Here is a 10,944-nt window from a genome sequence, read left to right as displayed (position 1 = left end):
ACCCTTATAGTAAGATATTTTACAGTTTATAACTGCTTTGAAGTCCATACAAACCTATGCTTCTAAACTATGAACACAATAATTAATTATTTTAACCATATAGGTCATTCTCAGTCACTTACCTCATTTTTTTACCACACAACTTTTATTAATAAAATAACAGGTTATTTTCTCATAAAACATTTAAAATAAGATAACATAAATTACTCACCTTATAATAAGATATTTTACAGTTTATAACTACTATGAAGTCCATACACACCTATGCTTCTAAAATATGAACACAATAATTAATTATTTTAACCATATAGATCATCCATGTACTGATTGACCCACATTTTTATTATCTCTAACTCTTTCGATCCTGTGAGCTATTTTCTCATAAAACATTTAAAATAAAATAACATAAATTGCTCACCTTATAGTAAGATATTTTACAGTTTATTACTGCTTTGAAGTCCATACACACTTATGCTTCTAAAATATGAACACAATAATTAATTATTTTAACCATATAAGTCATCCATGTACTGTTTGACCCAAATTTTTATTATCTCTATCTCTTTCAATAGTTGTTTTGTGAGCTATTTTCTCATAAAACATTTAAAATAAGATAAATTCCATACACACCTATGCTTTTAAAATATGAACACAATAATTAATTATTTTAACCATATAGGTCATCCATGTATTGTTTAACCCAAATTTTTATTATCTCTATCTCTTTCGATGGTTTCTCTGTGAGCCAATCTGGATCTTCTTTAGAAGAGAAGTGAAAGTCTTGGCAATGGGTTCCTACCGTACAAACCACAAAAATAGGATCACCCCTCTAAGAAAATCCAGTATAATCCATCATTCATCCAACTTTAAAATTTCAAAATTTTGTGAAGTCTTACCTTCGGTTGTTGTGAGGGCTATAATGCAATCAGATATGCTCTCTTTCACACTGCATAATTCCACAACCATGAAGAAGATGAACTGTTAATTACTCCCTTAACTCTTAGTAACAGAGAAAGATATTTGTATAGAAAGAAGGAGGTCTTACCCTCCATTGCTATATGGATCTCGCAATCCGTTGGAGAATATTATGTTACTTCCAAACCATTTCAACACCCTTTTTATGTTCTGGGTATCAATCCAAAAAAAAAAATCATCATATGCATCATTAACAGCTTCACATAAAATGAACATTCATAATAATCATTTTAAAGATCAATCTTCAACAAATCTCATGGTAAGATGGATCCATGGATTACCAGGTGAATGTGATTTAGAACTTACATGACCACCAAATTCTGTTGTGATCCAATTGGGCCTCGGTACAACTCCATATTTGCTCTTGCAGTCCTCTGCGAAGGATTTCATATCAAATAGATCTAAAGAAAACACTGTTGTATTAGTTGTTGAGCTCATTGGCATCACCATTTCCGTGCAACTCTGCACGCAAAGTTAACTATCAGTAGCAATGGCCTGAAGTTGTTGGATTAAATATTGTTGCAGGATTGTATGATTACTTTAGCTTGCTTGAAGTTAGCATGATTTGACAAAACAAGTACTTAACCTGCCAATTCCACCCCCCATTGACACCTATTTGAAGATCCAGGCAAGTATTATTGGAGGTGGTGGATGTCACTTCGTCGTGGTTGTAGTTAAAGCTCGCTGTAGCTGATATGCGAGTAAGAATGGCTATACCTTCAAGAAAGCTATCAATGGCCTTGCACATCTTTCATACACAAAAAATCAAATTAAGTCATTTTTCAATTTTTCTATTAATATTGTTTAATAATTGATTTGTTCTATTAAAATTTATCTGAATTAAACATAAGATAAACATCCTTGTAATTATCCATGAAATTATTTGCCTTACAACATTGGAGAATGGTATATAAACCTTACCTCATTCACTAGTGGATAATCATACTGAGCGGACCCATCATATACATCTATTAACCATTGTATCAAAGTATTAGTATCGAAAACCCTAAGATATACAAATGGCTTTCATTAGTTATACATGGCCATTGCAGGTTGATAAAAAATGCGCATTCACATGATTTATTTTTGGGGGGGAATTCTCACTTGCAAGTCTTGAATGTGTGTTGTAAGCTTTCTAAGCCGTTGGGCTTTGAAGAAACTTTATTTATTTCAGCCCATGACTCCTTTATTGTATTGTAGCAGCTCTCTCTCACATCCTGTGCAGCAGAAAACAATAATATTGTTGCAGATCAAATGATGAACATGGTGATATATAAATCTCGACAGAATGAAGAAATCTATGAGCATACTCTAAAGTCTCTTGTCACAATGCTGTCGTAACCATCCTAAGGTGTGTAGTTCAAATAGGAAAAATGAGGAAAGAAAGAGAACATTTAGTTATACATTGACCAAGAAAAGCATATAACTAATTGGAAAACTAAATTCACACACACAAGAAATAACACAAGATTTACGTGGTAAAACCTCAACAGGGTGTCAAGGAAACATCCATGGGGCAAGGGATTGGATTGTCTATTCAATCAATAATGATTCTCCATGATTACATTTCTCGGGCATTTACTCGTTTTATACAAGCCTCCTCCATTATATAACTGTTGTTTCGGTATAAAACTAGCTAGTAGTAACTAATACAATTGTTACTCATATTTACATAATTCGTTGTCAAACTCCCAACAAGCTCCACCTTGACAACAATTTTCCTAATCCCTTGCCCATGCCCATTCATCATCTTTTCTACAAGCCAAGAGAAGCTAAACACCATCGCAGCTTCTCTACTGTAACTGGCTTTGTGAATATGTCTACACAATTCTCTCGCGTGTGAACCTTTTGAAGAGCTACTTTTCCGCCATCGATCACATTCTCAGAAAATGATACCTGACATCAATGTGCTTGCTTCTGTTGTGATAAGCAGGATTTGTAGCCAAGTGAATAGTACTTTGACTGTCACAAAGTACATTCACTTTCTCCTGCGTCCTTCCAATCTCATCGAGAAGACCCTTTAACCAGATTGCTTCTTTACTGGCATCTGAAGCGGCTATATATTCAGCTTCGGTAGTGGACAATGCAACTGTTTCTTGAAGCTTTGACATCCAACTAATTGCTCCACCTGCAAGAGTAAAGACATAACCTGTAGTAGATCTTCTTTTGTCCAAATCACCTGCATAATCAACATCTACATATCCGCAGACTGATCCTTCACCACCACTAAAGATGATGCAATGGTCACTTGTGCCTCTTAGATATCGAAGCACCTATTTCACTTCTTGCCAATGTTCTTTACCTGGATTTGCCATGAACCTTCTAACAACTCCAACTGCATGTGAAATGTCAGGTCTTGTAGATACCATCGCATACATTAAGTTGCCTACAACATTTGCATATGGTACATGAGACATATACTGTTTTTCTTCATCAATTCCAGGACTCAAAACCGAAGAAAGCTTAAAATGGGAAGCTAATGGAACATTAACAGGTTTCACATTGTTTATACAGAACTTTTCAAGTACTTTCTCCACATACTTCTGCTGTGATAACCAAAGCTTACCATTTTTCCTATCTCTGTGTATCTCCATGCCCAAGGTATGTTTTGCTGCTCCAAGATCCTTCATATCAAACATCCTAGAAAGCTAAGCCTTTAACCTGTTGATCTCTTCCATGCTTTTGTTTGCAATAAGCATATCGTCAACATACAAAGCTAAGATAATGAATATGCCATTGAAACTTTTGAAGTATACACAATGATCATACTCACTTCTAATAAAGTTTTGGCTCACCATGAAGGAATCAAACTTCTTGTACCATTGTCTAGGAGACTGCCTTAGACCATACAATGATTTCCTGAGCTTGCAAACTAATCTTCTGTTGTGGCCTTGTATAAAACCTTCTAGCTGTTCCATATATATCTCTTCATTCAAATCACCATGTAAAAACGTTGTTTTAACATCTAACTGTTCTAACTCAAGGATAAGCAATGCAGTTAGTGCCAACAAAGTACGAATAGAAACAAGTTTTACAACTGGAGAAAAAATCTCATGAAAGTCGATACCTTCAACCTGAGAATATCCTTTTGCTACCAGTCTCGCCTTATACCTTTCGATACTTCTATCAACTTTCCATTTCAGTTTGAAGACCCACTTGCATCCAACAACATTTCTCCCTTCAAGAAGTTCTACAAGATCCTAGGTATTGTTCTTGGCTAAGGAATCCATTTATTCTTTCATAGCCATTTTCCATTTTTCGCTATCTGTATCATCTACTGCTTCCTGGTAACAAGAAGGTTCCCCATCTTTAGTAATCAAAGCAAAAGATGAAACGGAATCTTCATACCTTTTGGGAGTTTTTCTTTCCCTTGTAGACCTCGTTAGAGTGACTAGTTGCTGAACTGGTTCAGAAACTTGAACTGGTTCAGAAACTTGAACTGGTTCAAAAACTTCAATAGCGTCCTTGTAACTTCAACACCTTTTCGTTTAGAAGTCTCTTCTTCCTTTTGAATGTCACCGAAAGGGCTAGCCTCCAACTAAACTTGTTGATTTGGCGATACCTGTTCCTGTTCAACTCTTTCAACATTTGATTTTAAATTAGAAGATTCATCAAATGTTACATCTCTACTAATGACTATCTTCCGCAATGTAGGATCCCACAACTTGTATCCTTTCACTGCATAGTCATACCCAACAAAGACATAACAATTCGATTTTGGATCTAATTTTGAACGCTGATTTTTAAGAATAAGAGAATAAGCATCACAGCCAAATATTCTGAAATGTGAATAATCACAAGACTGACATGTCCAAACTTCTTCAAGAATTTTAAAATTAATTGCTACTGAAGGTGATCTGTTAACTAAATAACAAGCAGTAGATACTGCTTCTGCCCACAACTCCTTTTGCAATTTAGCATCGCTGATCATGCTTCTGACTCTTTCCATAAGAGTCTGATTCATACGCTCAGCAACACCATTTTGCTGAGGAGTATAAACAGTTGTTTTGTGTCTAATAATTCCCTCATCCTTACAGTATTGTTCAAATTCAATTGAAGTAAACTCACCACCATTGTCAGTTCTTAAACATTTAATAGATTTGCTTGTTCTTTTCTCTACCATTGCTTTAAATTGTTTAAAGACATTGAATACATCAACTTTCTTTTTTAGCATAAAGACCCAAACTTTACGAGAGAAATCATCAATAAACGTTAAAAAATATAAAGCACCTTGATATGATACAACAGGGGATGGTCCCCACAGATCAGAATGAATATAGTCTAAAATATCTTTACTATTATGATTTCCAACTTTAAATCTCTGTTTACACTGTTTTCCATACACACAATGTTTACAGAAATCTAACTTCAAGGATTTCAAATCGGGAAGAGATTTACATTTCATCAATATCTAAAGACCTTTCTCACTCATATGACCTAATCACTGATGCCATAGACGAGTACCTACTTCTTCCTTTTCTGACGCAACCGCTGCTTCACTGACTTGAGTACTTCTTTTTAACCTGTAAAGATTTCCGACCTTTTCTGCTTTCATAACCACTAGGGCTCCTTTAAAGACTTTCAAGACGCCATCCTGACCTGTAAACTTATAACCATCTGAATCCAACACTCCCAAAGAAATCAAATTTTTCTTCAAATCAGGTACATGTCTAACACTAGTTAATGTTCTAACTATGTTATCATACATCTTAATCTTGATATTCCCCATCCCAACAGTCTGACATGACACATTATTACCCATAAACACAGAACTACCATTTACATTTTCATACGAAGTAAACCAATTTCTGTGTGGACACATGTGATGAGAAGCACCAAAGTCTAACAGCTAGCTTTCTAAACCCTGAGAGACATTACATTCAGGTGAAGTTTCATCTATCATACATAATTCTTCAGCAGATAAAACTTCATCTATCATACCTGAATCGACCTAATTCGCTTCATTCTTCGGGTTATTAGATTCTTTTCGTTTCCAACAATCTTTCTTCAGGGGTCCAATTTTATTGTAGTGCCAACATTTTGCCTTACACTTCCTTCCCTTCAATTTAGATCTGGAAGACCCCCTTGTTTTTTCGCCTCTTTCCTTTGACCGTCCTCTAACTATCATGGCCTCTGATGTAGCTGTTTCAGTACTGGATTTCTTTCGTAATTCTTCAGACAAGAGAGCTCCCACAACTGATTCAAATTTTAAAGAATCATTAGTGCTCAAACTAATTGAAGTTATGAAGTGATCCCATGATTCGAGCAGAGAACACAACAAGGTTATGGCTTTATCTTCTTCCTAAATTTTAACTTCCATATATGTTAATTGGCATATAAGTGTATTAAAAACATTCAAATGTTCTGCAACTTTTGAACCCTCTTTCATTCGAAGACTGTATAACTGTCTTTTTAGATAAATTCTATTGGTTAACGACTTTTTCATATAGAGTTTTTCTAGTTTTTCCCATAACCCTGAAGTTGTAGTCTCTTTAACAATATTGAAGAGAACTTCATCCGCTAGGCATAACCAGATGGTACTGAGAGCTCGGGCATCCAAGTCCTCCCAGTCTAAAGTAGTCATGGTCGCAAGTTTCTTAGTTACCCTGTCGAATGCCTTGTGCAACCCTTGTTGCACAAGCAGATCTCTAACTTTCAGTTTCCAAAGAGCAAAATTGCTCTTGCTAGTGAATTTCTCCACCTCGAATTTTGCATTCGACATCTTGGCCATTTTTCCTATTTTTCCTCCTAGGGTTTCAGTCTTTCAACTAGGGTTTTGTTTCCCTTTTTTTCAAAAAACTTTAATTCCCCTCTTTTTTAAAAAAAACAACCCTTCAACAGTTTTTTTTTCCTTCAAATTAATGAAAAAACTTTGTTTTTCTTTCTTCAACTTCAATTTTAATGGAAATCAAAACCTTTTGATTTTCTTTCCTCCAAATCTGAACAAATCCACCCCTTAAAAAAAAACTGATTTTGATTTCAATTTCATGTTGTTGTTTTTCTTAAAAAAAAAGAAAACTAATTTCTGGAAACAAAATTCCACTGGTTTTTGCCCAAATTAAAAATTTCTGGAAACTTTGCTTTTTGAATACCAAGAATATTTTATTTTCACAAATACCCAGATTCAGATAGTAGATGGCTCTGGGAACGGCTCCCTCTCTGTTCCCTCTCTGCTCCAGCACGCACCACGCAGGGTCTGGTCTTCCTCTCTACTCCAGCACGCAGAGGTCTTCTCCAGCACGACCTTCACCGCAGCTCTATGCACGCAGAGGGCAGTGGCTCCCACGCAGAGATAGCCCGCACCTTCACACAAAGACAGACTTCAAACCTTCACGCAGAGACAAGCTTCTACTCGCCTTCACACAGCTCTGACAGTGTCAACGACAGAGGGTTTAGCGGTTGAGATAGCCAGCACCTTCACGCAGAGATAGGCTTCAATCCTTCATGTAGCAAAGCCTCTCTCTAGTCTTCATGGTACAGGCTTCAATCATTCATGCAGCAAAGCCTCTCTCCAGTCTTCATGGTTTCCCTCAGAAAATACACGCAGAGAATACACGCAATGCAGATGTGGAGCAGCAGCAACGCACTCTGGTCTTCAGATGTGGATCGGCAGCAACGCACTCTGGGTCTTCACAGCCTCCCTTCCTCTCTTACGTGCAGTCCTCCTCAGAGAATAACGCAGAGAACAACTCCAAGCTTTTCCGTCTTTTTCACGCTGTCGTCTTCCTCTATTGTGGTAGGTTCACTCACATGCAGCTCACACACAGATGTAACACCCAGCAACTTCATGCCTTTCGCTTTGATACCATTTGTAGTTTGAATAGGAAAAATGAGGAAAGAAAGAGAACATTTAGTTATACATTGACCAAGAAAAGCATATAACTAATTGGAAAACTGAATTCACACACACAAGAAATAACACAGGATTTACGTGGTAAAACCTCGACAGGGTGTCAAGGAAACATCCACGGGGCAAGGGATTGGTTTCTCTATTCAATCAATAATGATTCTCCATGATTACATTTCTCAGGCATTTAGTAGTTTTATACAAGCCTCCTTCGTTACATAACTGTTGTTTCGGTATAAAACTAACTAGTAGTAATTAATACATTTATTACTCATATTTACATAATTCGTTGTCAAACTTCCAACAAAGTGTAATGTCATCAAAATACAAGATAGGTGCCGAAGAAGCCAATGCCCCGATTGTAATGTGTGGATACTTCAGGCGAAACTAGGCAGCTAACACTGTAGTAGTTCAATTATATATCAAATATAAATTATATGTTAAATATAATATTGGGTCTCTTTTCAAGCTTGACTTTAACTTGATTTTAGATTCACATCTTGGCAGGGCTCAGTCAGAATGTTAACGGATAGAAAATTAACTAGGTTAACTGTTATGGTTGGCTCTGTAGCTTGACTCTCCATTGACTCAAAGCTACAATTAAATTAATAATAACAATTAATCAATGATATATTTGGTATAGCATATTTTATTTTAAGTGACACTGATAAACTATATTATCCACAATCTATTGATCAAACATTTTGAACTTAAAAACCTAGAAATACATAAGAGATTATAAGCATCTTACTTCCACCATAAGATGCACTGAAGACGATGACAGGGCAGTTTTCTGCAGACAAGTTTTTCTTCAAATCTAGAATTAGTGTTGCGTAATCAGCCATTGCTTCTGTGGAAGTGAAATAACTGAGGGTAGAGGCATTGCTAAAGGATTCCTTCCCAAAGGGCATTGACAATCCATAATATCGATGCTGAAAATTAGGTGAATCATCAAGAAAAAGTAAATGAGCAGCACACAAGCTGAAATTCGCTACAGTTTGTAAATACTAAATAATTGACGCCTCAATGTACACAAGAAATTAAATTCAATCATGAAGCCACAGAAATTAAAGTTGTCTACAATAGAAGACTCATCACCCACATAAACAAAGATGGGTGAATCACTTTGGGGGCCTCCCCAGTGCTTTGCATTTACAAGATATCTCTGCTGGAAGGTGTGATATCCCTCTGGTCTGTAAGTAAAATGGTCCAGAATTTGAGTATAGTAGTGCATCTCGTAATCAACATTAGAGAGTTCCAGCCTATCGTTACTTATTAGTGATGTCCTAGACCTCACAAAGGACCTCCTACAACCACAACCTAAGAAGGAAGGAGGGGTCATGCAATGCGTAGACTATAAAAGAGTAGATGTCGCCACCATTAGTAGAAGAGGGAGAAACATTCTGAGAGCATATTCATTTCCCAAGCCCATAATTTTGTTGTGGGTGGGTTAAGTGATTCACCACTAGCTCTAGAGAGTCTGAGACTACTGAGATTTATATAGGAATATGGAATGGACTGTACAACCACCAACTCGTGGGAAATGAGAAAATTGGCGAGAATAATAATTTATTTTATTTATATGATATTTGTAAATTTTAACAATATATATTTACTAGTCATTTAATTTATATTATTGTGCTTATATATATAATCATGTTTAGGATAAGGTTAATTTATATATTTAATGAAAAAATAATAACTTATTCAATAATAAGATTGTGTGATATTTTTAGTATTGTTGTATCCTTTTGAATCTCTAAATACCCTTTCATGAGATTTGAATCTATACCTAATAGAGATCAAACCACGCACAAACCAATTAATTTATACCTTATAGATTAAATATACTTGCAATATGTGTTATCTTAAGGGTGAAGCCTTTAATTTAATCGTTGAATTATTGTTAATACTTTTTAAAAGGAAAAATTGATAAATCAATTTATATACCTTTATAATTAAATCCATGAATATTACAACAATGAAATCGAGGAAGATCATGATAATTTAATCCAAAAAAGATTGCATATGATATTTTCATATATGAAAACAAAAATTGGAAGAAGTTCCCTCGTACACATATCTTTGGCATCAATATCCATCACAAGCTCAACTAAAATTACAGCAATGAGAAGAGGATAAAAGGAGGATGGAAAACTTATTATGCACTTCAAAATAATTGTAAAAATATCTTTAGATATGGGATAAAAAATAAAAAATAAAAACTCCTCTTTTAAACCATCGTCGCTCTTGTTATTTTATATGGATATTTAGTTTAGGGTTGCAATGTTTCCAAATAGTAGTGGAGGAGAATAGAACCAAGCCATTCTAGAACCTACAATCTCAATATTACATGAAATGCACCATATCCTATCCTCTTCATTGAAGCAAGTCTTTCATCCATTGAATGCATGGCTATGACTAGGTATCTTATGTATAAGAATAAGTTAAACAATGTGAAAGACAAGAAGTTTCCTAAAATTTCTTCTAACTCTAGTTAAAACCACCACCTTCAACTCAAATGGGGATTGCATAAGGATGCCTAGTCTTGGCTAGACCATTGAGAGATTGTTAAACAACAGAAGATAATAGAAGAGATATGAAAGATAAAAAGTTGAATGCTTTCTATTCACAATGATATACATATTAATAAAATTTCCATGACCGATGGATTCATCTTCCAACATATCTTGGACTCCAATGACTATTCATATTCCACACCCAAAACCCTTAGTGGGTTACGTGTCTAACATCCCCCTTTAATCTGAAGGGGTATATATGATTCCTAGAAGAGAGATGAAATATAAAAATACAATAATGCATGGCAACAATTAGATGAATGAGCTCTCTGAGATGATGGTATAAGGTGGGATAACTCAATTTCTCAACCAGTGGTGGTTAAAGGATAACCACCAACACTAGAATGCTCAGTGGAATTCCTGGAATAGTTCCAAATCTAGTAAAAAGTTGTTTGTCTTTTGCTAGAGGAAGTGTCCCTAATGTCTTGAAGAGGGAGATACCATTGAGGTCTCAACCTGGAATGCTTAATGCAGCTCCCAGAACAATTCAAAATCTTGCAAGAAGTTGTTAGTATTTTGCTAGATGAAGTGTCCTTACTGTTC

The 10,944-nt window shown here is 35.5% G+C and overlaps 1 pseudogene; it reads right to left on the bottom strand.

The window, feature by feature from the left end:
- Nucleotides 1–667: 667 nt before the first annotated feature.
- LOC149140772 (uncharacterized) lies at nucleotides 668–9,164 on the bottom strand (annotated as a pseudogene).
- Between the last annotated feature and the right edge of the window lie 1,780 nt (nucleotides 9,165–10,944).

Source organism: Pinus tabuliformis, chromosome X (genome assembly GCF_031772625.1).
Source record: "Pinus tabuliformis cultivar Carrire ecotype Pingquan chromosome X, CPIR1, whole genome shotgun sequence".
NCBI lineage: Eukaryota > Viridiplantae > Streptophyta > Pinopsida > Pinales > Pinaceae > Pinus > Pinus tabuliformis.
The sequence above is the reverse complement of the archived record's forward strand: the minus strand, read 5'-3'. Positions and strand labels throughout refer to the sequence as shown.